At 44.2% G+C, this 23,288-nt stretch overlaps 1 protein-coding gene across 1 annotated transcript in view; it reads left to right on the plus strand.

The window, feature by feature from the left end:
- Positions 1-386: 386 nt before the first annotated feature.
- ITCH (itchy E3 ubiquitin protein ligase) overlaps positions 387-23,288 on the plus strand; it is a 137,778-nt gene continuing 114,876 nt past the window's right edge. The window contains exons 1-2 of the mRNA XM_008021369.3: positions 387-505; positions 6,860-6,936. The gene's annotated coding sequence lies outside the window, so the exon portion shown is untranslated. The remainder of the gene's footprint in view (positions 506-6,859; positions 6,937-23,288) is intronic.

Genomic DNA, 23,288 nt, shown 5'->3' on the forward strand with positions numbered 1-23,288 from the left:
CCCAGTGGTTTTCAAATTATTATTTCACTTACTAGTAGTATCACTAGAGAGCTTGTTAGACATGCAGATTATCAGACCCTATCCTCCTATGCCAGATCTTCTGATCAGAAACTCTGGGGGTGGGGGTCAGCACTGTAAGTTTTAATAAGTTCTCTAGGTGATTCTGATGCACACCATAGTTTGAGAATCACAGTCCTTATAGGGTCCGGTGGGCGGGGTGTTAAAAAAAGAAAAAAGAAAAAAGAATGAGCCGCTCGCGCCCGTCTCACCTGGAGGTGAGGAAAACTGGGATTTAACTGGATTTACCACCGCAGCCGACTCTTCAAGCCAGGGGCGGGCCGAACGGCTGGCGCGCAAGGCCTGCTGGGGCTTGTAGTCCAGACCACTCCCGCGCTCAGGCGCCTGCGCTTTGGCTGATAACTGGCTCTGGTAGCTGTGGTCTGGGCTCGGGACCGGCTGCCATCTTAGTCTAGGGACTGAGGAGTCGCCGCCGCCCGGAGTCCCGGTAAACACCCGTGGGCGAGCTCGGGGCAGTTCTCGGGGGAGGGAGGGAGTCCGGATGAGAATGTTGGGGGAGAACTAGGATAGAGGAATGGGACGCACGGGTCGGGACCCCAGAGCCGCGGCTGCTCTGTCTCCCAGAGCCGGTGTCTGTGGGGGGCGCGGGGAGCTCGGGCTACTGGCCCGGGCCGGGAGGTGGGGGTGGGTTGTCTGGGTTCGGAGGGATCAATGCCTGGCACAGGCTCCCGAGGCCTTCGCCTCGCGGGCTCCAAGTTGTGAAAGGGCTAGGCCACGACGGGCGTGGGTACGGTCCGGCCCCTCGCCCCTCATCCCAGCCTGGGGCCACTCTCCAGCGGTTCGGCCTACGCGCGGGGCCCGGCGGCCGGGGCCGGCGCGGGCTACGTGGCCCTGTGAGGGGCGTCGGCCGGGTCCCCCGTCACCCAGCTGTCCTTCCCGACACTTCCGAGCCCCCAGTCGCTAGAAGGGCCCAGCCCAGCGGCTGCCTCCACTTCTCTCTCCCACTCCCCTCCTCCTTCCATTGTCCCCCGGCGTGGTGGTCCCGGCCCCGGCGCCCTCCCCGACACCCGACACCGTCGTGGCGGCGCCGACTTTTGCAGACGTGGAGCTGTCACTGCCCTTCCTCCGGAGAGTGCCCTTTTCTTTAGCAGAGAAAAGTAAAAAGAGCCGTTGAACGTACTCTAAGGGTCGAAACATGATGACATGACTTTTAAGTGGAGAACTCAAGTTTTCCAAGACAGTTCCGGGCCGCGACTTAAAAGAGAGAATCGCAGGATTTGTGCGCCCAAGTAGACGCTGGGCCTAAAGTTAGTTGGACTGTAACCAGGTGAACTTGTAAAGGGCCAGGAATTCATTATCCCCAATAACAACGCAACCTTGTTTTCTTGGTTGTATTCGTATCCTAATCTTATTACATTTTCTGCCGTTCTTCCACATCTGCGATATACTTGGTTTGGAGTGGGGGATGGGGAAGTGTGAGATTTTTGCCTTGAAAATTAGTAAGACTCTGGAGCCAGCCACCTATCATTGCACTTAGTTGGGTTCTCCCGCATCTTTTCCTAATATAATTCGATCTTCAGGAAGTATGTAAAGGCAGTGTATTTCCATTCTCAAAATCGGCTAAGGAGTTATTTATCAGTTCAGGTGTAGTTCTCATGGCAGATATGGTGAGAGCTTGCTGTGTGTATTTTACAGGTTTATTTAAGCTATAATTTATTTTTAAAATTAAGAAATGGGCTGGGTGCTGTGGCTGACACCTGTAATCCCAGCACTTTGGGAGGCCGAGGCGGGCAGATCACGAGGTCAGAAGTTCGAGACCATCCTGGTCAACATGGTGAAACCCTGTCTTTACTAAAAACATACACACACAAATTAGCTGGGCGTGGTGGCAGGTACCTGTAGTCCTAGCTACTAGGGAGGCTGAGGCAAGAGAATGGCTTCAACCCAGGAGGTGGAGGCCGCAGTGGGCCCAAATCTGGTTGTTGCGCTCCAGCCTGGGTGTGGGAGTGAGACTCCGGAAAAAAAAAAAAAAAGCAATGGGATGGGCGTGGTGGCTCAAGTATCCCAGCACTTTTGGGAGGCCGAGGCGGGCTGATCTCTTGAGCCCAGGAATTGGAGATCAGCCTGGGCAACATAGTGAAACCCCGTCTCTGCAAAAAATACAAAGATTAGCTGGGTGTGGTGGTGGGTGCCTGTGGTCCCAGATACTCAGGAGGCTGAGGTGGAGGAATCACCTGAATCCTGGGGGTGGAGGCAATGGTGAGCTGTTACCGTGCCACTGCACTCCAGCCTTGGGTGACAGAGTGAGATCCTGTCTCAAGAAAGAAAAAAAAAATTTGGAAATGAAGGTGGAAATTCTACTGCTTCTTTGAACCGTGAATGTGTAAGTTTTGTGAGTCCGAAAGGAATTCCCTTATATTCAGCATACAAGTCAAGTCACCAAGGATGATATGAAATTACAAAAATGAGTACAGACTACTTCAGTGCATTCTAGAATCAAACATTTCTATATTCTTTTTTAAAAAATACATTTTTTAAAAATTTGAGGCCGGGCGCGGTGGCTCACGCCTGTAATCCCAGCACTTTGGGAGGCCGAGGCGGGCGGATCACAAGGTCAGGAGATCGAGACCATGGTGAAACCCTGTCTCTACTAAAAATAGAAAAAATTAGCCGGGCGCAGTGGTGGGCGCCTGTAGTCCCAGCTACTCGGGAGGCTGAGGCAGGAGAATGGCGTGAACCCGGGAGGCGGAGCTTGCAGTGAGCCGAGATTGCGCCACTGCACTCCAGCCTGGGAAACGAAGCGAGACTCCGTCTCAAAAAAAAAAAAAAAAAAAAAAAAAAAAAAATTTGAGATGGAGTCTCGCTTTGTCACCCAGGCTGGAGTACAGTGGTGTGACCTCGGTTCACTGCAACCTCCGCCTCCTGGGTTCCAGCAATTCTTCTGCCTCAGCCTCCCTAGTAGCTGGGACTGCAGGCGCGTGCTACCACCCCCGGCTAATTTTTTTTTGTTTTTTAGTAGAGATGGACTTTCACCATATTGGCTAGGCTGGTCTCTAACTCCTGACCTTGTGATCCACCTGCCTCGGCCTCCCAAAGTGCTGGGATTACAGGCATGAGCCACCTTGCCTGGCCCTAAAAAATACATCTTTTCACTTATTGGGAGAGACAGACAAACCAGTAGTCCCCAAATTTGACCATTAGAATAATTAGAAGAGCTTAGAAATTCCACGGTCTCACCTTCTGAGATGGATTTAGTAGGTCTGGGTTGGCTCCAACCAATTTATTTTTAACACATGCCTTAGGTAATTCTGATGGTCTTGGGAACCACTGAGGGCAGATGGTACTCTAGACTTACCAAGGAAAGGTCAAAAAACTTTGAGACGGAAGAGGAAGTGGCCCATTCTGTGTGTGTGGCTGGGTGGAGGATTGGTTAGAAGAGGCAAGATTTGCCCCTGAACCCTCATTGGGTCTTAGATGAAGAGTAGGAATGTGAAAAGCAGTGGTGGGGGTGTGGGGGCGGTGGGGGCGGTGGGGGCGGAGGGAAGAGAGAAGGACAGGGTAGGCTGAGTGAAGGCCTTAATGCTGTGTGTAAATTCAGAGGATTGTGGAACAAAAATGATTCAGGGAGTAGGGAGTGGAATGGGGAAGGAGAGCATTTTGAAACACAAGGTCAGAAAGGTTAAAGGAAGCAAGTATATGAAAAGTTATTTTTTGTTGTTGAGACTGGGTCTCACCCAATCACCCAGGATGGAGTACAGTGGCAGGACCTCCAGAGCTCAAGTGATCTTCCCACCCCAGCCTCCCTGAGTAGCCGGGACAACAGGCATGCATTAGCACGCCTGGCTAATTAAAGATTTTTTTTTATAGAGACAGGTTCTCTTTACGTTGTCCAGGCTGGTCTCGAACGCCTGTGTTCAAGTGGTCCTCCCACCTTGGCCTTCTAAAGTGTTGAGATTACAGGTGTAAGCTACTGTGCTTTGCCTAAAAATTTTAAGTATAATGCTAAAAATTTGGAATTTTATTTTGGTAGAAATAGATACAGGGCTGGGCTCAGTGCCTTACGCCTGTAATCCCAGCAGTTTGGGAGGCTGAAGCGGGTGAATCGCTTGAGCTCAGGAGTTCGAGACCAGCCTGGTCAACATGGTGAAATCCCGTCTTCACAAAAAGGAAGAAAAAAAAAAGAAATAGATAAACAGATTTTTAGACAGGGAAATGATGTGAGTACATGTGTGTTTTAGGAAGATTGCTGTGTGCTGCAGGACAAAGATAGGCATCAAAAAACAAAAAAAGAAAGATTGCTGTGGTGATGAACGAAAGGATGAAAGAGTAGCTATTGCAGAAGTCTAGTTGAGAAGTAACAAAGGCTGACCTTGGAGAGAGGTTGTGGGGGTGATCAAAGGATTGGATTTAGCTTTTTACTAGTGCAGTATTGTTGCCATATTTTTAGATGAGGATTTTTTTTTAGAGCTAGTCTGGGTAAAGGACTCCTTTTCTGTCAAAAGAACCCATTAGCAAGTCTAATTTATATTGCCAGGTTATATATGTTATATATAGTATGAGAGTGAATTGTTCATTAGCATCTTTGAGAAATTAGAAAGAACTATGTCAGGTGTAATTTGGAAGAGAACTTGAGTTTGTTATTATTTTTGAGATGGAGTTTTGCTCTGCCACGCAGGCTGGAGTGCAGTGACGTGATCTTGGCTCACTGCAGCCTCCGCCTCCTGGGTTCAAGTGATTCGTGTGCCTCAGCCTCCCAAGTAGCTGGAGTTACAGGTGCATGCCACCAAGCCTGGCTAATTTAGAACTTGGAGTTTGGACTGAGATTTATGTCTCTCAGTACTATTGGTCAAGGCTTGTTGGAATTGTTTTTCTCTCAGCCTATAGAAACTTGCTCATTGAGTTTTAGAGTTGGAAGAAATTACAGAGATTATCTAGTCCATAATGGCAAATATATTTTGGTTTATCGGCCAGCTCTAATTGGAAGCTGCCAGTAGCACTGTGTTTGGAAGGATTCTGGTTGTAGGGGCTCTGAGGAATTGTATTATGGTTGATCAGTGATACCTCCTATGGACAGTTATCTAGTAGGTAGTAGATATGTGCCAGATACAAGCTATTCTTAGATTACTCCAATCTCTTATTTTCTGTTTTTTTTGTTGTTGTTGTTTATTTGTTTTAAAGGTTAAATAATTTACCTGAAACTAGTTAAGAGTAAGAACTAGAACTAGCACTAGGTTTTGCAACTCTGAGACTGGTATTCTCTGGTTTACCAAGATCAATGTGCACTACCGAAGAGCTTCTGGTATTAGACTAGAAAAAGAAAAGGGAGATTTTTAGCTTGTGCCTCTTGACTGTTAAGGCAAGAGTTTAACAAGGAATTTTGGCCTAGAAGTGAGTTTTGTTGTATTTATTCTGTCTTAAGAAATTTGTGTTAGGGTCGGGCGCGGTGGCTCACGCCTGTAATCCTGGCACTTTGGGAGGCTGAAGCAGGCAGATCGTGAGGTCAGGAGTTTGAGACCATCCTGGCCAACATGGTGAAACCCCATCTCACTAAAATACAAAAAATTAGCCGGGTGTGGTGGCACGCACCTGTAGTCCCAGCTACTTGGGAGGCTGAGGCAGGGTAATCGCTTGAACCCGGGAGGCAGAGGTTGCAGTGAGCCAAGATTGTGCCACTGCACTCCAGTCTGGCAAAAAGAATGAGACTCTGCCTCAAAAAAAAAAAAAAAAAGAAAAAGAAAAAGAAATTTGTGTTAGTACTGATAGGAAATAGTCACCTGTTCTGTTGTTTTGCCACTTTCTTTCTTGTTGCCTAACTCAGTTTTGGGTTTTGAGGATTGGTTTCCTTTATAAGAATTAAGACAAAAGTATGTAAGGTTATTTTTTTCTGTATTTATAGTACTTAGCCAAATTTTGGGCTCATAATAAGCATTCAGTAAAGGCATGTTGACTTTTATGGCTGTGAATGATACTGGCTTTGAGTCAATGTAAGTTGGTTAGGGGGTTCACAGAATTGAATTGCAGCATTCTCTGGTTGGGAGATTGGCTTTCAGCTAAAAACATTAAGTTGGAAACTATCCTCACAACTAGAAGCAGTTAACTAGAAGCTGTTCCTGCCTCTATCCTCCTCCAGTCTAGCAGTGTACTGTCCTTGAAAAACTGCTGCCAGCTCAGCTCTTTTGCTTCTTTTCAGAACTGACTATATCCAGATCCTTGGTGTGCTTTTTCTTTTCCTGTCCCTAGGAGTCTCCAACTTGCAGGGACTATCATTATGGTGACCCTTATAGACTGGTGTATTTATATGGCCATCCTCATTTTGCCAGATAGCCATCATACTCAGATTGGTATCTTCCCATACTATGTATGAATCATTTTCCCCCAATTCTTTCTTTTGTCCTGTCTGCTCCGTTAAAAATTGTCTATCCAATGAAATTTTTAAAAGAGACTTTGTGCTTGTAGAGTCCCAAGGTCATTGCAGATCTGATGTGTTTAACTATAGAAGTCAGCTGGGCACGGTGGCTCACGCCTGTAATCCCAGCACTTTGGGAGGCTGAGGTGGGCAGATCATGAGGTCAGGAGTTCAAGACCAGCCTGACCAATATGGTGAAACCCCCATCTCTCCTAAAAGTACAGAAGTTAGCCAGGTGTAGTGATGTGCGCCTATAGTCCCAGCTACTCAGGAGGCTGAGGCAGGAGAATGGCTTGAACCCAGGAGGCGGAGGTTGGAGTGAGCCAATATCGTGCCACTGCACTCCAGCCTGGGGGACAGAACAAGACTCAGTCTTAAAAAGAGACAAAAAAACTATAGAAGTAATGTGTTAATGGACTCTCCTTCCTTTCTCAGGTACCATGAATTTCACAGTGGCCTTGTGGAGACAACGCCTTAACCCAAGGAAGTGACTCAAACTGTGAGAACTTCAGGTATGGTGACATCCTGTGAGAGAACTTGGGGGCAAGAGTGATGTGGAGGCCAAGCTCTGGTCATATAACTGCTGTGAGGAGAGAGCAGTGTTAATGCTAGCTGCATCAGTTGGTTGAACAAATAGGCAGCTTCACTTGATTCTGAAACCCAATCAGGGATTAATGCAGGGATTAACCTGTGAGCCACATTGTGCTCTTAACTTGAATTTTCTGACTTTTCTGTTTTTGTAGATCCCTTACACATACGCATACTTTTTCTATTTGTGTTGTTTTATATACATTTACCTCTGTATACTATCTAGACATGTGCGTGTGTAGGGTTAAGAGGTGGGGAATGAAAAAGAAGACGACATAGCCAGGTGCAGTGGCTCATGCCTGTAATTCCAGCATTTTGTGGGGCCAAGGTGGGAGGATCACTTGAGCCCAAAAGTTTGAGACCAGCCTGGACAACATGGCGAGACCCTGAGTCCACACAAAATAAAAAAAATGTTAGCTGGTGTGGTGGCGTGTACCTGTAATCCTAGCTGCTTGGGAGGGTGACGTGGGAGGATCACTTGAGCCCAGGAGGTTGAGGCTGCAGTGAGCCATGATCACGCTACTGCACTCCAGCCTGGGCGACAGAGTGAAACCCTGTCTCGAAAAAAAAAAAAGAAGACAACATAGTTCAGTGGAGAAAGAACAGAGGACTTGCAAAGAAAAGATCTGGGTTCTGATTTGATTTTGCCACTGGCAAGCTGTGTGACTTTCAGCAAGTTATTTCATCTTGCCAGACCTCAGTTTATACATCTGTAAAATAGGTTAAGTATTGATTCCTGTCTCCCTCCCTGTCATTGTTGTGTGGATCAAATAAAATAATACCTATTAAATCTTTAGTAAAGGACATGAATTCATGACTTAAAATGTTATCTTGGCCGGGCACGGTGGCTCATGCCTGTAATCCCAGCACTTTGGGAGGCCAAGGCGGGCGGATCACTTGAGGTCAGGAGTTTGAGACCAGTCTGGTCAACATGGTGAAACTCCATCTCTACTAAGAATACAAAAATTAGCAGGGTGTGGTGTCGCGCACCTGTAGTCCCAGTTACTTGGGTGACTGAGCCAGAAGAATCATTTGAACCCAGGAGATGGACACTGCAATGAGCCAAGATCGTGCCACTACACTCCAGCCTGGGCAACGGAGTGAGAGTCTGTCTCAAAAAAAAGAAAAAAAATGTTGTCTAGATCCACAAGGTGAGAGAAGTTGACAATAATATTGTGAAGGAAAACATGAGGACAAGACAGATCACTTTAAAAGGTTAGGAGAGAAGGAAGACTACTGGATAAGAAAAAAAAATAGAACATAAAGTTAAGCAGTAAGAGAATAGGGAGTGAATTAAGTTGAGCAGGTGAATTGTTAGATAAGAAAGCTGAATAGGAAGATAGTGATAAAATAGAACTAAAATGTGGTCCAGCATTGCCACTTTTGGGTATATATCCAAAGAAAATAAAATCACTTTTTTTTTTTTTGGAGACAGAGTCTTGCCCAGGCTAGAGTGCAGTGGCATGATCTTGGCTCACTACAGCTTCTTGCCTCTTGCGTTCAGGTTATTCTCCTGTCTCAGCCTCCTGAGTAGCTGGGACCCGGGAGGCCAGGTGTGCAACTGCCACACTGGGCTGATTTTGTATTTTTGGTAGAGATGGGGTTTTTCCACATTGTCCAGGCTGCTCTTGAACTCCTGACCTCAGGTGATCTGCCTGCCTCTGCCTCCCAAAGTGCTGGGATTGCAGGCGTGAGCCACTGAGCCCGGTCCTGTTCTTTTTTATATTTAAGAGAAAGGAAGGAGATGGTGGGATGATTATAGCTATTATAAAACAATTTTAAAAATATTATTAAAGTATTTAAAATATCTTTAAAATATTTCTCAGCATATCCATTTCATCTTAAGCTCACAAAGCAGTTCTTTGTGGAAGGGTATTTGAGCCAACATTCAGGAAACCTGGGTTCTAGCCTTGGTATTACTGGTCACTTAAATTGTGTGATCTTGGGCAGCTCACTTAAATCTCCCTGGGCCTGGTTTCCTCACTTACCTATTGAATATTTTGGATATGATTTCTCAGGTTCTTTCCAGCTCACTCTATTACATTCTGTGCTTTATGTGCTAACTGACTGATTTTTCACAGCTTTGTTGACATCACAATATATGACTGATACCAGAAATACCTTATAATAAGGCTTCGGCTGGGCGCGGTGGCTCACACCTATAATCCCAGCACTTTGGGAGGCCGAGGCAGGTGGATCACGAGGTCAGGAGATTGAGACCATCCTGGCTAACACAGTGAAACCCCGTCTCTACTAAAAATACAAAAAATTAGCCGGGCGTGGTGGCAGACACCTATAGTCCCAGCTACTGGGGAGGCTGAGGCAGGAGAATGGCGTGAACCCAGGAGGTGGAGCTTGCAGTGAGCTGAGATCATGCCACTTACACTCCAGCCTGGGCGACAGAGTGATACTCTGTCTCAAAAAAAAAAAAAAAAAGAAAGAGAAAAAAAGGCTTCATAATATCCGATGCTTTATAAATGACAAATCATGTTATTTTAAGTTCTACTGTTTTTTTTTTTTTGAGACGGAGCCTCACTCTGTCACCCAGGCTGGAGTGCAGTGGCGCAATCTCGGCTCATTGCAACCTCTGCCTTCCAGGTTCAAGTGATTCTCCTGCCTTAGCCTCCCGAGTAGCTGGGATTACTGGCATCCGCCACCATGCCTGGTTAATTTTTTGTATTTTTAGTAGAGACGGGGTTTCACCGTGTTAGTCAGGATGGTCTCGATCTCCTGACATCGTGATCTGCCCGCCTCGGCCTCCCAAAGTGCTGGGATTACAGACGTGAGCCACCGCACCCGGCGTTTTAAGTTCTACTTTAAACACTGGCACCAAGAGAGACCTGTAAGAAACATAAGTACGGAAAGTTTAAGTTTGTAATATTTGACAAGGATCTGTTGAGCTGCTGTTGTGCTAGATTCCAAGGGGTACTCAAATATAAAACTCCTGGATTAAGGATTTTGTCTGGAAAACAAACTCCCTTGCCAGTGATTGATTATTATAAAAAGGAAGATGATAAATGTTATAAGAGTTTCATTGCATTGCAATTTAAGAAATTAAGTTCAGATTTTTTGGTTCCTTTAACATAATTGAATGTATTCTTTTTTTTGTTTGTGGGTTTTTTTTTTTTTTGAAACGGAGTTTTGCTCTTGTTGCCCAGGCTGGAGTGCAATGGTGTGATCTCAGCTCACTGCAACCTACACCCCATGGGTTCAAGCGATTCTCCTGCCTGAGCCTCCCAAGTAGCTGGGATTACAGGCATGTGCCTCTGCGCCGAGATAATTTTGTATTTTTACTAGAGATAGGGTTTTACCATGTTAGTGAGGCTGGTCTTGAACTCCTGACCTCAGACAATCCACCTGCCTCAGCCTCCCAAAGTTCTGGATTATAGGCATAAGCCACTGAGCCTGGCCAAATGTATTTTTTTTTTTTTTTTTTTTTTTTGAGACGGAGTCTTGTTCTCACCTAGGCTGGAGTACAGTGGCGTAATCTTGGCTCACTGCAACCTCCTGGGTTCAAGCCATTCTCCTGCCTCAGCCTCCTGGGTAGCTGGGATTACAGGTCCCTGCCACCATGGCCAGCTAATTTTTATGTTTTTAGTAGAGACGGGATTTCACCGTGTTGGCCAGGCTGGAACTCGTGACCTCAGGTGATCCGCCTGCCTTGGCCTCCCAAAGTACTGGGATTATAGGCACCTGGCCTAACATAATTGAATGTATTCTTAGTGCTGCTCAATGCTAGACACCGCAGGGACTCATGGTGAAAAAGCAATCTCTGCCCTCCAACAACTCGCGTTTTTTTTTTTTTCCATGTCTGAAATTGCTTACCCTAATAGATCTATCCTTCTGTCCCAGGAAAGAGAAGAATTTTAATACTGTGTCGTCACTTATAGGTTAATAATTCATCTACATATTGAGCTTAACTCACTCCAGAAATACCTAATAACTTGCTTGTTTTCTGAGAAAATGTTCATTATTTTACTGGATTCTACAACCTTTTCTTTGTCAGTTACAAGATAACTTTTTTTTTTTTAAGACAGTCTTGCTTTGTCGCCAGGCTGGAGTGCAGTGGCGCAATCTCGGCTGAGTGCAATCTCCGCCTCCCAGGTTAAAGCGATTATCCTGCCTCAGCCTCCCATGTAGCTGGGACTATAGGTGCCCACCAACACGCCTGGCTAATTTTTTGTGTTTTAGTAGAGAGGAGGTTTCACCATGTTGGCCAGGATGGACTTTTTATTTTTTTAAGACAAGATAAGCTCCAGAAATAACCATCTGCATTTAGGTGAACTTTGGTTTGTTAGTCATTCATTCGTACAAAGAAAGAGTAGGTTCTACAATTTTGTCTTGATTATTTTTTCAAAGAATCAAATTCAGTTAGTCACAAAGGAAAGGATTTTAGTCTAAAGGATTATATTGTAGGAGTTAACAGTATTTACTGGAGTTAGGTTGATTTTGAATTTTGACTCTACTGTGTATTGGTGGTATGATCTTTGGCCAACTTGCCTAGCTTCTTTGTGCCTTAGTTTTCTCATCTGTAAATTGGGAGTGGTAATAGTGTATACACATAGGTATTATGTGTTTCTGCTTCAACAAGACTTGGCTCACAGTGTGAAGTGTTAGTTATTATTGTTGTTTTCATTATCATCATTACCATCAACCTTATCTTTCTTAAAGTTATGATCTGAGTTCATTAGTCATTCAGTAAACCTATTTAGGCTGAGCATTGTAAATTTAAGTATCTGCAAGGGCTGGATGAACATTTAGTAAGTAATGATATATCGGATTGGGACTTTTAGTGAACTAGGGAATTCATGCCCCTCCAAGGGAGCAGCTGTTAAAGCAGCTTTGGCTTACACTTTTTTTTTTTTTTTGAGACAGAATTTCACTTTTGTTGCCCAGGCTGGAGTGCAGTGGCATGATCTTGACTCACTGCACCCTCAACCTCCGCCTCTTGGGTTCAAGCAATTCTCCTGCCTCAGCCTCCTGAGTAGGTGGAATTACAGGCGCTCTCCACCACGCCTGGCTAATTTTTTGCATTTTTAGTAGAGATGGGGTTTCATCATGTTGGCCAGGCTGGTGTTGAACTCCTGACTTCAGGTGATCCACCCGCCTGGGCCTCCTGAAGTGCTGGGATTACAGGCGTCAGCCACCACGCCTGGTGTGATTTTTTTTTTTTTTGAGTCGGAGTCTTGCTCTTGTTGCCCAGGCTGGAGTGCAGTGGTGCAATCTTGGCTCACCACAACCTCTGCTTCCTGGGTTCAAGCAGTTCTCCTGCCTCAACCTCCGGAGTAGCTGAGATTGCAGGTGTGCACCACCACCCTGGCTAATTTTATATTTTTAGCAGAGACAGGGTTTCTCCATGTTAGTCAGGCTGGTCTCGAACTCCCGACCTCAGGTGATCCACCTGCCTCGGCCTCCCAAAATGCTGAGATTACAGGTGTGAGGCACCACACCTGGCCTTTTTTTTTTTTCTTTTGATGGAGGTAAAAGTAAGTGTGTGAGGTTATGTATGTGTTATTTAGCTCGATTTAGCCATTTCACAATGTGTACATATTTTAAAACATGTTATAGGCTGGGCATGGTGGCTCATGCCTATAATCCCAGCACTTTGAGAGGCTAAGGCAGGAGGATCTCTTGAGGCCAGGAGTTTGAGACCAACCTGGATAACATAGTGAGACCTCGTCTTTATTTTATTTCAATAAATAAATAAAACCTGTTTTACATGATAAATATATACCTTTTTTGTCAAGTAAAAATAATTTTAAAAATACTACTTAAGGTCTTGGGAATATACTCACAATGCATGGTAGTTTTTTTTTTTGTTGTTTTTTTTTTACCAGTTGCTGTGGCTCACGTCTACAATCCCAGCACTTTGGGAGGCCAAGGTGATAGGATTGCTTGAACCTTGGAGTTTGAGAGCAGCTTGAGCAACATAGTGAGATCCCGTCATTATATTTTTCAAAATTAAAAAGAAAGTTTTCAGAAGGTTAAAAAATAAATTGAGGCAAAATTCACTGTTTTAAAGTGTACAATTCAGTGTTGGCTTACTATTGACCTCGGGGAGAGTACAGACCAAGTGCAGCCTGAACATCTTGATTTTTTTCTAAAGAGAAGCTGGAAATCAAGATTTTGTAAGAAATTTTTATTGTTAAATGTTGGCAACTTATGAATTCATAGTATAAACACTGTGGGCCAAACAAATTACCACTATGGGCAGAATTTTTCTTGTGGCTTGCCGCTTTACAACCTCTGATCTGGGGCTTGACTTTCTGCAGCATAACCCATGGTCTCTGCCGTCTGAGAAGAAAGTTCTTACCCACATAAAGATTTAACCAGCCTGGGCAGCATGGCGAAACCCTGTCTCTACAAAAAAGCCCCACAAAAATTAGCCAGGCATGATGGTGGTGTGCGCTTGTTGTCCCAGCTGAAGTGTGAGGGTCGCTTAAACCCTGGAGGTTGAGGCTGCAGTGAGCTCATGTCGCTGCACTGATATCATGTCACTACACTCTAGTCTGGGCAACAGAGTGAGACCCTGTCTCAAAAATAAATAAATAAACAAACAAATAAATAAATAAAACAGTTCAATACCTCAAAGCAGTCTAGTGCTGAATGAGAGGTACGTAGAATAATTATTAAGGCAGATAGAAGGAGGGAAGTTATTTAGTTATTCAGAATATGCCAAGGTACAGAGGCAGGAATGGACTTCAGGGGGTGGAATTTAATTTTAGAGTGTTTGTGTGAGCCTGGTAATAGGCAAAAGTTTTGAAAAGTTGAATAGAGTCAAGCCTCTTATTTTGAGTAACCTTGAGACCTATTGGCTGATAGGATTAAATGGTATTTTGTGAAGATTTATTTGGCAAAATTGAAGTCTGTCGTATTTACTATGGTTGGAGGTAGGGAGACTAGGCTATGGAGGTGTCAGTAGGAATGAAAATAAAGGGGGAAAAGCTTGTATAAGAGACAAAAGATTGCATCAAAGAGGGCCAATTTTGAAAGCTTTTTCTCTATTGACTTTTGTAAAAACTGGGATATAAGAAGATATTGTGTACAGGCTATATTCCTCTTTTCATGTTGTGAATCTTGCTTTATCCCTTACTCAGTCCCAACAGTTTCCTTGTTGACAGATTACGTACATATTCTCATGATTTCCCAGCTTTCACAAGTAGAATAGAAGGAAAAACCAGTTCAGGCATGGTGGCTCACACCTGTAATCCCAGCACTTTGGGAGGCTGAGGTGGGTGGATCACTTGAGGCTGGAGTTTGAGACCATCCTGGCCAACATGGCGAAACCTTGTGCCTACTAAAAATATAAAAAATTAGCCGGGTGTGGTGGCGCATTCCTGTGGTCCTAGCTACTTGGGAGGCTGAGGCATGAGTATTGCTGGAAACCAGGAGGCAGAGGTTGCAGTGAGCCGAGATCGAGCTGCTGCACTCCAGCCTGGGCGACAGAGCGAGACCCTGTCTCAAAAAGAAAAACCACCAAAGTAGCGCAATTGCTCATCACATTTCTTGTTTGGGGTTTTTGGTGATCTCGGTTAACCTCTGGTATATTTCATTAGACCTTAGTTTATACATTGAATTTTCATATTTACCAAGGTTTGGAAACAATGACAAATGGCTTGCTCTTAGAAAGATGTAGAATTTTCTGATATGGCTGGGCGCAGTGGCTCACGCCTGTAATGCCAGCACTTTGAGAGTTCAAGGCAGGCATATCCCTTGAGCCCAGGTATTTGAGACCAGCCTGGGCAACATGGAGAAACCCTGTCTCTACGAAAAACACAAAAAATTAGCTGGGCATGGTGGCGTGTGCGCCTGTAGTCCCAGCTACCCAGGAGGCTGAGGTGGAAGGATTACCTGGTCCTGGGAGGTCAAGGCTGCAGTGATTGACCTGTAACTGTACCACAGTACTCCAGCCTAGGCAACAGAGTGAGACCCTGTCTCAAAAAAAAAAAAAAAAAAAAAAATTATGTTTCAGAATGTTTGAAGAAACCAATAAATGTTGTAGAAAGGTGGAATATGTTTGTTCTACATAACCTGAGAAAATTATTTTTAGGATGTTATTTTTTAAATAAGATTTAGATTTCGTTCTGTTTATACTTATGAAACTTTTTTATTTTTTGTTTTTTACATACCTGGGAAGTTATTCCTTATTCTTGGCCAAATACAAAATGTCATTATTTTAAAGACTTTTCGCAAGTAAGGTGAATAGTGTGTTAGGTATAGTCTGAGTATTAAGAATATCTGAGATATGTATTAAAAAGAGATGTAGGCTGGGCGCGGTGGCTCACGCCTGTAATCCCAGCACTTTGGGAGGCCAAGGCGGGAGGATCATCTGAGGTCAGGAGTTCGAGAGCAGCCTGGCCAACATGGTGAAACCCTGTCTGTACTAACAATACCAAAAAAATTAGCCGGGTGTGGTGGTGGCACGCCTGTAATCCCAGATACTCGGGGGGCTGAGGCTGGAGAATGCTGAACCCAGGAGGCAGAGGCTGCAGCAAGCGGAGATCATGCCATTGTACTCCAGGCTGGATGATGAGAGAAACTCCACCTCAAAAAAAAAAGATATGTAAAAAAAAAAGAATATTTGCGATATAGCAAAGTTTTTCTCACGGATGAATAAAAATACTGAACTGGGCCTTTAAAAAAGTACAGAAAATTGCCTCTGTCATAGAGATGCAGCAGTAGGGTCAAATGAACTAAATCTAAATTTCATTTAATGAAAAAGGCCTTTTGCTTTTATTTTTGAAGGATCGTCTAACCTAGTTTTTGGAATTCATTTGTTCTGCAATTAAAAGGGATTTTTAGGTGGTTCATTTAATTATAGCTCTGTTTTGGAAATGGGAAGGAAAATAACGTGTGAGAGAGATTAACTGCATTTACTTCTGTGGAAAGTCAGTTAGTAGTCAAAAGAAGATTCTGGATTATTTATTTATCTAAAAATATGGAACACTTGGTGAATTTTCATCTTATCCTTGCTCAGAGGATAAGCTAACCTCTGTGTTCTAATTTTTTAGTGTATGTGCTGCTGAAGCAAACGCACAGATAATTTTTTTCTGTTGTTAAGTCTTTTGGAGGAAAGATATTTACTATAGGTCTTAATTAAAAACTGTATTCTGGCCGGGCGCGGTGGCTCAAGCCTGTAATCCCAGCACTTTGGGAGACCGAGACGGGTGGATCATGAGGTCAGGAGATCGAGACCATCCTGGCTAACACGGTGAAACCCCGTCTCTACTAAAAAATACAGAAAACTAGTCGGGCGAGGTGGCGGGTGCCTGTAGTCCCAGCTACTCGGGAGGCTGAGGCAGGAGAATGGCGTGAACCCGGGAGGCGGAGCTTGCAGTGAGCTGAGATCCGGCCACTGCACTCCAGCCTGGGCGACAGAGCGAGACTCTGTCTTAAAAAAAAAAAAAACTATATTCTGTATATATTGAAATGTGCAGAACCCTGCTGCTGCTGCTTTTCATTATCCAGAATGTTGCTTGCATCTCTCTGCTATCATCTTCTCTCCCTTTGTTTTTGCCCTTGGGGGTTTATAATTTTTATTCCTTCATTTCATTTTTTCTGAGGTTTTGGAAGGGAATAGAGAATGAAGCGTGTTCATTCTGCCTGGCTAGTTGATTGTATATAGAAATTGACGTTTTCATCTCTAAGGGACAAAGAAAATTAGGAAAATATCTATCTTAGTTTTTTTTTTATTGTGGTAAAATACGCATTACATACAATTTACCATTTTAAGTATTGTTAAGTCTTCAGTTCAGTGACATTAAGTACATTTACCTTGTTATGCCACCATTACCACTATCAGTCTCTATAACTTTTTCATCATCCGGAACTGAAACTTGTACCTATAAAACAATAATTCTCCATTTCATCTCCTCCCTGCCCTGGTAACTACTATTCTGTTTTCTGTCTCTGTGAATTCAACTATTCTAGGCACCTCATGGTAAAAATGGAGTCATACAATATTTGTCCTTTTTTTTTTTTCCCCGAGACTGAGTCTCGCTCTGTCGCCCAGGATGGAGTGCAGTGGCGCGATGTCCGCTCACTGCAAGCTCCACCTCCCGGATTCATGCCATTCTCCTGCCTCAGCCTCCTGAGTAGCTGGGACTACAGGCACCGGCCACCATGCCCGGCTAATTTCTTTTTGTATTTTTAGTAGAGACAGGATTTTACTGTGTTAGCCAGGATGGTCTTGATCTCCTGACCTCATGATCCACCCCTCTCGGCCTCCCAAAGTGCTGGGTTTACAGGTGTCAGCCACTGCGCCCAGCCCCCATTTTTTTTTTTTTTGAGGCGGAGTCTTGCTGTGTGGCCCAGGCTGGAGTGCAGTGGCTGGATCTCAGCTCACTGCAACCTCTGCCTCCCAGGTTCAAGCGATTCTCCTGCCTCAGTCTCCTGAGTAGCTGGAACTACAGGCGTGCGCCACCACGCCCAGCTAATTTTTGTATTTTTAATAGAGAGGGTTTCACGATGTTGACCAGGATCGTCTCCATTTCTTGACCTTGTGATCTGTCTGCCTCCGCTGGAATTACAGGCATGAGCCACTGGGCCTGGCCAATATTTGTCCTTTTGTGTCTGATGTATTTCACTTAGCATAATGTCTTCAGATTTCATGTTGTACTATGTGTCAGAATTTTATTCCTTTTTAATGCTGAATAATATTTCATTGTATATATTTTAGTAAGTTTTTGAAGGACTGTACAGCAATGACATTTTTTGTTTTCATTTGTTCTGCAGTTAAATGTTATCTTTTTTGCTGTGAACTATGATTTTAAATCATGAAATTAACATTGAACTATGCTAGAGATACTAGTTTTGGGCCACATCTTCTGTTCTGGCCTTAGGAAGTCCACTTTGCTTGGGTTGTTTGTCTTAGTTGTAAGAGTTTATTTAAATTCTGGATACAACTCCTTTATCAGATACATGTTTTGCAGATTTTATCTCCTAACCTATTGCTTGTCTTTCCATTTTTTTAATGATGTCTTTTTTTTTCAAAAATAGAGATGGGGTCTTACATTGTTGCCCAGGCTGGTCGAAATCCTGGGCTCAGGTGATTTTCCTGCCTTAGCCTCCTAAGGTGCTGTGATCACAGGTGTGAGCCACCATGCCCTTCCCAAGAAGTTGAGTGCAATCGAAATTAGAAACTTTGACTCTTTTTAAATTTATTTTTGAGGCAGAGTCTCACTCTGTCACCCAGGCTGGAGTGCAGTGCCACGATCATGACTCACTGTAATCTCCACCTCCTGGGTGCAGGAGATTCTCCTGCCTCAGCCTCCCGTGTAGCTGGGATTACAGGTCTGTGTCACTGCACCTGGGTAATTTTTGTATTTTTGATAGAGACGGAGTTTCACCATGTTAGCCAGGCTGGTCTTGAACTCCTGGTCTCGAGTAATCTACCCGCCTTGGCCTCCCAAAGTGCTGGGATTACCAGTGTGAGCCACTGTGCCTGTCTGGAACTTCAACTCTTTAGAAGACATACTTAAGTCGGGGCATGGTGGCGTGCGCCTGTAATCCCAGCAGTTTGGGAGGCTGAGGCGAGAGGATCACTTGAGCCCAGGAGTTGGAGACCAGCCTGGCCAACAACGTGAGACCCCCATATCTACAAAAACAAAACAAAACAAAACAAAACAAAAAAACAACTATCTGGATGTGGTGGTGTGTGCCTGTGTTTTTGTTTTGTTTTGTTTTGTTTTGTTTTGTTTTTGAGACGGAGTCTGGCTCTGTCGCCCAGGGTGGAGTGCAGTGGCCGGATCTCAGCTCACTGCAAGCTCCGCCTCCCGGGTATACGCCATTCTCCTGCCTCAGCCTCCCGAGTAGCTGGGACTACAGGCGCCGCCACCACGCCCGGCTAGTTTTTTGTATTTTTTAGTAGAGACGGGGTTTCACCGTGTTAGCCAGGATGGTCTCGATCTCCTGACCTCGTGATCCGCCCGTCTCGGCCTCCCAAAGTGCTGGGATTACAGGCTTGAGCCACCGCGCCCGGCGTTTTGTTTTTTGAGATGGAGTCTTGTTCTGTTGCCCAGGCTGGAGTCTGGTGGCACAATCTCAGCTTACTGCAACCTCCGCCTCCCAGGATCAAGTGATTCTCCTGCTGGGACTACAGGTGTGTGCCACCATGCCCAGCAAATTTTTTTTTTTGAGATGGAGTCTTGCTTTGTAGCCCAGGCTGGAGTGCAATGGCACGATCTCTGCTCACTGCAGCCTCTGCCTCCTGAGTTCAAGTCATTTTCCTGCCTCATCCTCCCGGGTAGCTGGGATTACAGGTGCACGCCACCATGCCTGGCTAATTTTTTATATTTTTAGTAGAGACGGGGTTTCGCCATGTTGGCCAGACTGGTTTCGAACTCCTGGGCTTGTGATCTGCCCGCCTTGGCCTCCCAAAGTGCTGAGATTACAGACGTGAGCCACCGTGCCCAGCGTGTATTCCTGTATGTAGTCCCAGCTATTGAATGAGGCAGTAGGATCCCTTGAGCCCAGGAGTTCCAGGGTGTAGTGAGCCGTGATCCCACCACTATACCTTAGCCCTGTCAACAGAGCAAATTCCTGTCTCTCAAAAAAAAAAAAAGAAAAACTCAAAACGCTCAATTTCTCAGTTGTTTTCTTTAATGAATTATACATTTGGTGTCATATCTACAAAAATCTTTGCCTTACTGGGCAATCAATAAACTTTCTTAGACTTCCATTTGTTTACCTGTGAGAACAAATAAGATGTATGTGGTGTTCTGCCTTCTTTGGAATAATATTTTTACTCTGTTTCCTTTTGAATTTAATTGGAGGGGCTAATCTTGGGATAGAATACTAAGGTGAAAATCTACAGACTCAAATTGGAATGTAGAATAGACTTTGCTTTCATAATCCTGTTTGTTTCCTAATAGGTAGGTGGTAATTTGATTCCTCTCCCCTTCCTAGTATTGAGGGCTCTTGGGTATAAGCTCTTACTTGTGTCATTTTATTCTAGGTTTTTGACACAATCTGAATAACAATGCTTTTTTGGCTCCTTTTAAGGAAAATGCATGAATTTTGTTGATAAAGTGCATATGCATATTACTCAGTAACCCAGTATTGACTTCCAGTTTACTTGATAATTCTTTTTTCTTTTCTTGAGATGGAGTCTCGCCTTGTCACCCAGGCTAGAGTGCAGTGGTGTGATCTCAGCATACTGCAACCCCTGCCACCCCAGGTTCAAGTAATTCTGCCTCAGTCTCCCTAGTAGCTGGGATTACAGGTCTGTGTCACCACTCCCAGCTAATTTTGTATTATCAGTAGAGACGGGGTTTCTCCATGTTGGTCAGGCTGGTCTCGAACTCCCGACCTCAGGTGATCCACCTGCCTCAGCCTCCCAAAGTGCTGGTATTACAGGGATGAGCCACCGTGCCTGGCTATTTTATATGTATATAAAATAGAATTGGGGTTTCACTGTGTTGGCCAAGTTGGTCTCAGAACTCCTAGACTCAAGCGATCCTCTCACCTCAGCCTCCCAAAGTGCTGGGATTACAGGCATGAGCCACCAGGACTGGTCTGTAATTCTTTTTTTTTTTTTTTTTTTGAGACGGAGTTTTCACTCTTGTTGCCTGGGCTGCAGTGCAGTGGCACAATCTCAGCTCATTGCAGCCTCCACCTCCTGGGTTCAAGTGATTTCTCCTGTCTCAGCCTCCCAAGTATCTGGGATTACAGATATGCGCCACTGCACCCGGCTAATTTTGTATTTATAGTAGAGACGGGGTTTCTTCATGTTGGTCAGACTGCTCTCAAACTCCTGACCTCAGGTGATCTGCCTGCCTCAGCCTCCCAGAGTGCTTGGATTACAGGCATGAGCCACTGCGTCTGACCTTTTTTTTTTTTTTATTTTATTTTTTTTTTCCATCTTCTTTTTTTTTTTTTTTTTTTTTTTAAATTTATTTATTATTATTAAACTTCAAGTTGTAGGGTACTGAAAAAATGCTCATCATCACTGGCCATCAGAGAAATGCAAATCAAAACCACAATGAGATACCATCTCACACCAGTTAGAATGGCGATCATTAAAAAGTCAGGAAACAACAGGTGCTGGAGAGGATGTGGAGAAATAGGAACACTTTTACACTGTTGGTGGGAGTGTAAACTAGTTCAACCATTATGGAAAACAGTATGGCGATTCCTCAAGGATCTAGAACTAGATGTACCATATGACCCAGCCATCCCATTACTGGGTATATACCCAAAGGATTATAAATTATGCTGCTATAAGGACACATGCACACGTATGTTTATTGCAGCACTATTCACAATAGCAAAGACTTGGAATCAACCCAAATGTCCATCAGTGACAGATTGGATTAAGAAAATGTGACCTTTTTTTTTTTTTAAGTCAAGTGAAGCAGTGCGAGTGGAGAAGGAACAAAGAAATCTGTAACTTGTTGTGATCGGTTAGTTGTAAAAACCAGTACAGTTGGACCAGCCAAGGCCTGTAATTCTTTTTCTTTTTTTTTGAGGCAGAGTCTTACTGTGTCGCCCAGGCTAGAGTGAAGTGGCGCAATCTTATCTCACTGCAACCTCCGTCTCCCGGGTTCAAGCAATTCTCTGCCTCAGCCTCCTGAGTAGCTGGGATTACAGGCATGCGCCACCATGTCCGGCTCGTTGTATTTTTAGTAGAGATGGGGTTTGACCATTTTGGCCGGGCTGGTCTTGAACTCCTGACCTTGTGATCCACCTGCCTCAGCTTCCCAAGGTGCTGGGATTACAGGCATGAGCCACCGTGCCCAGCTGCCTGTAATTCTTAAATAATGTTTATAAATGATCTGAGGAAAGTTTGCTGGAAGGATGAGGCATGGTGGATATTAGGGTCTTTTTTCTTTTCTTTTTTTTCTTTTTTTGAGGCGGAGTCTCACTCTGTCGCCTAGACTGGAGTGCAGTGGTGGGATCTCAGCTCACTGCAAGCTCTGCCTCCTGGGTTCAAGTGATTCTCCTGCCTTAGCCTCCCAAGTAGCTGGGACTACAGGCGCCCACTACCACGCCTGGCTAATTTTTTTTTTTGTATTTTTAGCAAAGACGGAGTTTTACTGTGTTAGCCAGGTTGGTCTCGATCTCCTGACCTCGTGATCCACCCGCCTCGGCCTCCCAAAGTGTTGGGATTACAGGCGTGAGCCACCGCGCCCAGCTATTAGGGTCTTATATTTTGAGAATGTATGGCTATTAAGAGATGGTCAGAAACAAATTTTTTTTTTTTTTTTTTTTAAGTCTGAGTCTCACACTGTCGCTCAGGCTGGAGTACAGTGACGTGATCTCAGCTCACTGTAACCTCTGCCTCAAATTCAAGCCATTCTCTTGCCTCAGCCTACCGAGGAGCTGGGACTACAGTAGGCACTTGCCACCACGCCCAGCTAATTTTTTTTTTTTTTTTTTTTAAGTAGAGACGGTGTCACCATGTTGGCCAGGCTGGTCTCGAGCTCCTGACCTTAGGTGATCCGCTCACCTCGGCCTTGCAAAGTGCTGGAATTACAGGCATGAATCACCACCTCTGGCCAGAAACAAGGATTCCTTAGAGCCAGGAAATTCAACATTATATTTAATTAGATGTGTAATTTCACACAAGCATTGTTTGCAAGAGAACAAAACTTATAGTAGTACAACAATATTTATATTTATTGTGGCAAATGCTTTAAACTCTAGCAATAGTCAAAGCTAGAAACAACTTGTAATAATAGTTAATTTTGAAATGTTTGTCAGAAAGCTGTTTGTCAGAAAGGGGAAGAAATCACCTTCTGGAATATTAGATACAGAGTTCAAACCAGCAAATGAATGCCAAAAGTTAGATCCTGGTGCCAATTTCTTTAAACTCTGTGTTTATACTGTTGAACCTTAAAAGTTGTAGCTTCCTCTTTTTCTCTTTGAATAATATAATTGTCCTTTTTTGCATATGCTTTAGAATCCATATTGATATATTTGGTTGGAAAATGGGAAAGGAGCTTTTAGTGTTCTGAGATCATTGTGTGATGTTCAGAACCAAAGTGTCACTGTTACGTGTGGATAATGGTTCATATTCTACCTCCTTGTTAAGTCAATTGTTAAGTCAATTTTCTCTAGTAAATAGGAAAGCAACCACTTTCCCTATCATGAGGGATTTTGGGTTTATTCCCACTAGCTTTGCCGAGAAATTAAATTATGGAAATGGGTATTTACCCTCTGCTCCAACCTAAATAAACTTTTATTCCTTCTGCCAATACCTTCAGTAGCCCATACACCAAAGTCAGCTCCTTTTTTTTTTTTTTTTTTTTTTGAGACAGAATCTTGATCTCTCGCT

Source organism: Chlorocebus sabaeus, chromosome 2, assembly GCF_047675955.1.
Source record: "Chlorocebus sabaeus isolate Y175 chromosome 2, mChlSab1.0.hap1, whole genome shotgun sequence".
Taxonomy (NCBI): domain Eukaryota; kingdom Metazoa; phylum Chordata; class Mammalia; order Primates; family Cercopithecidae; genus Chlorocebus; species Chlorocebus sabaeus.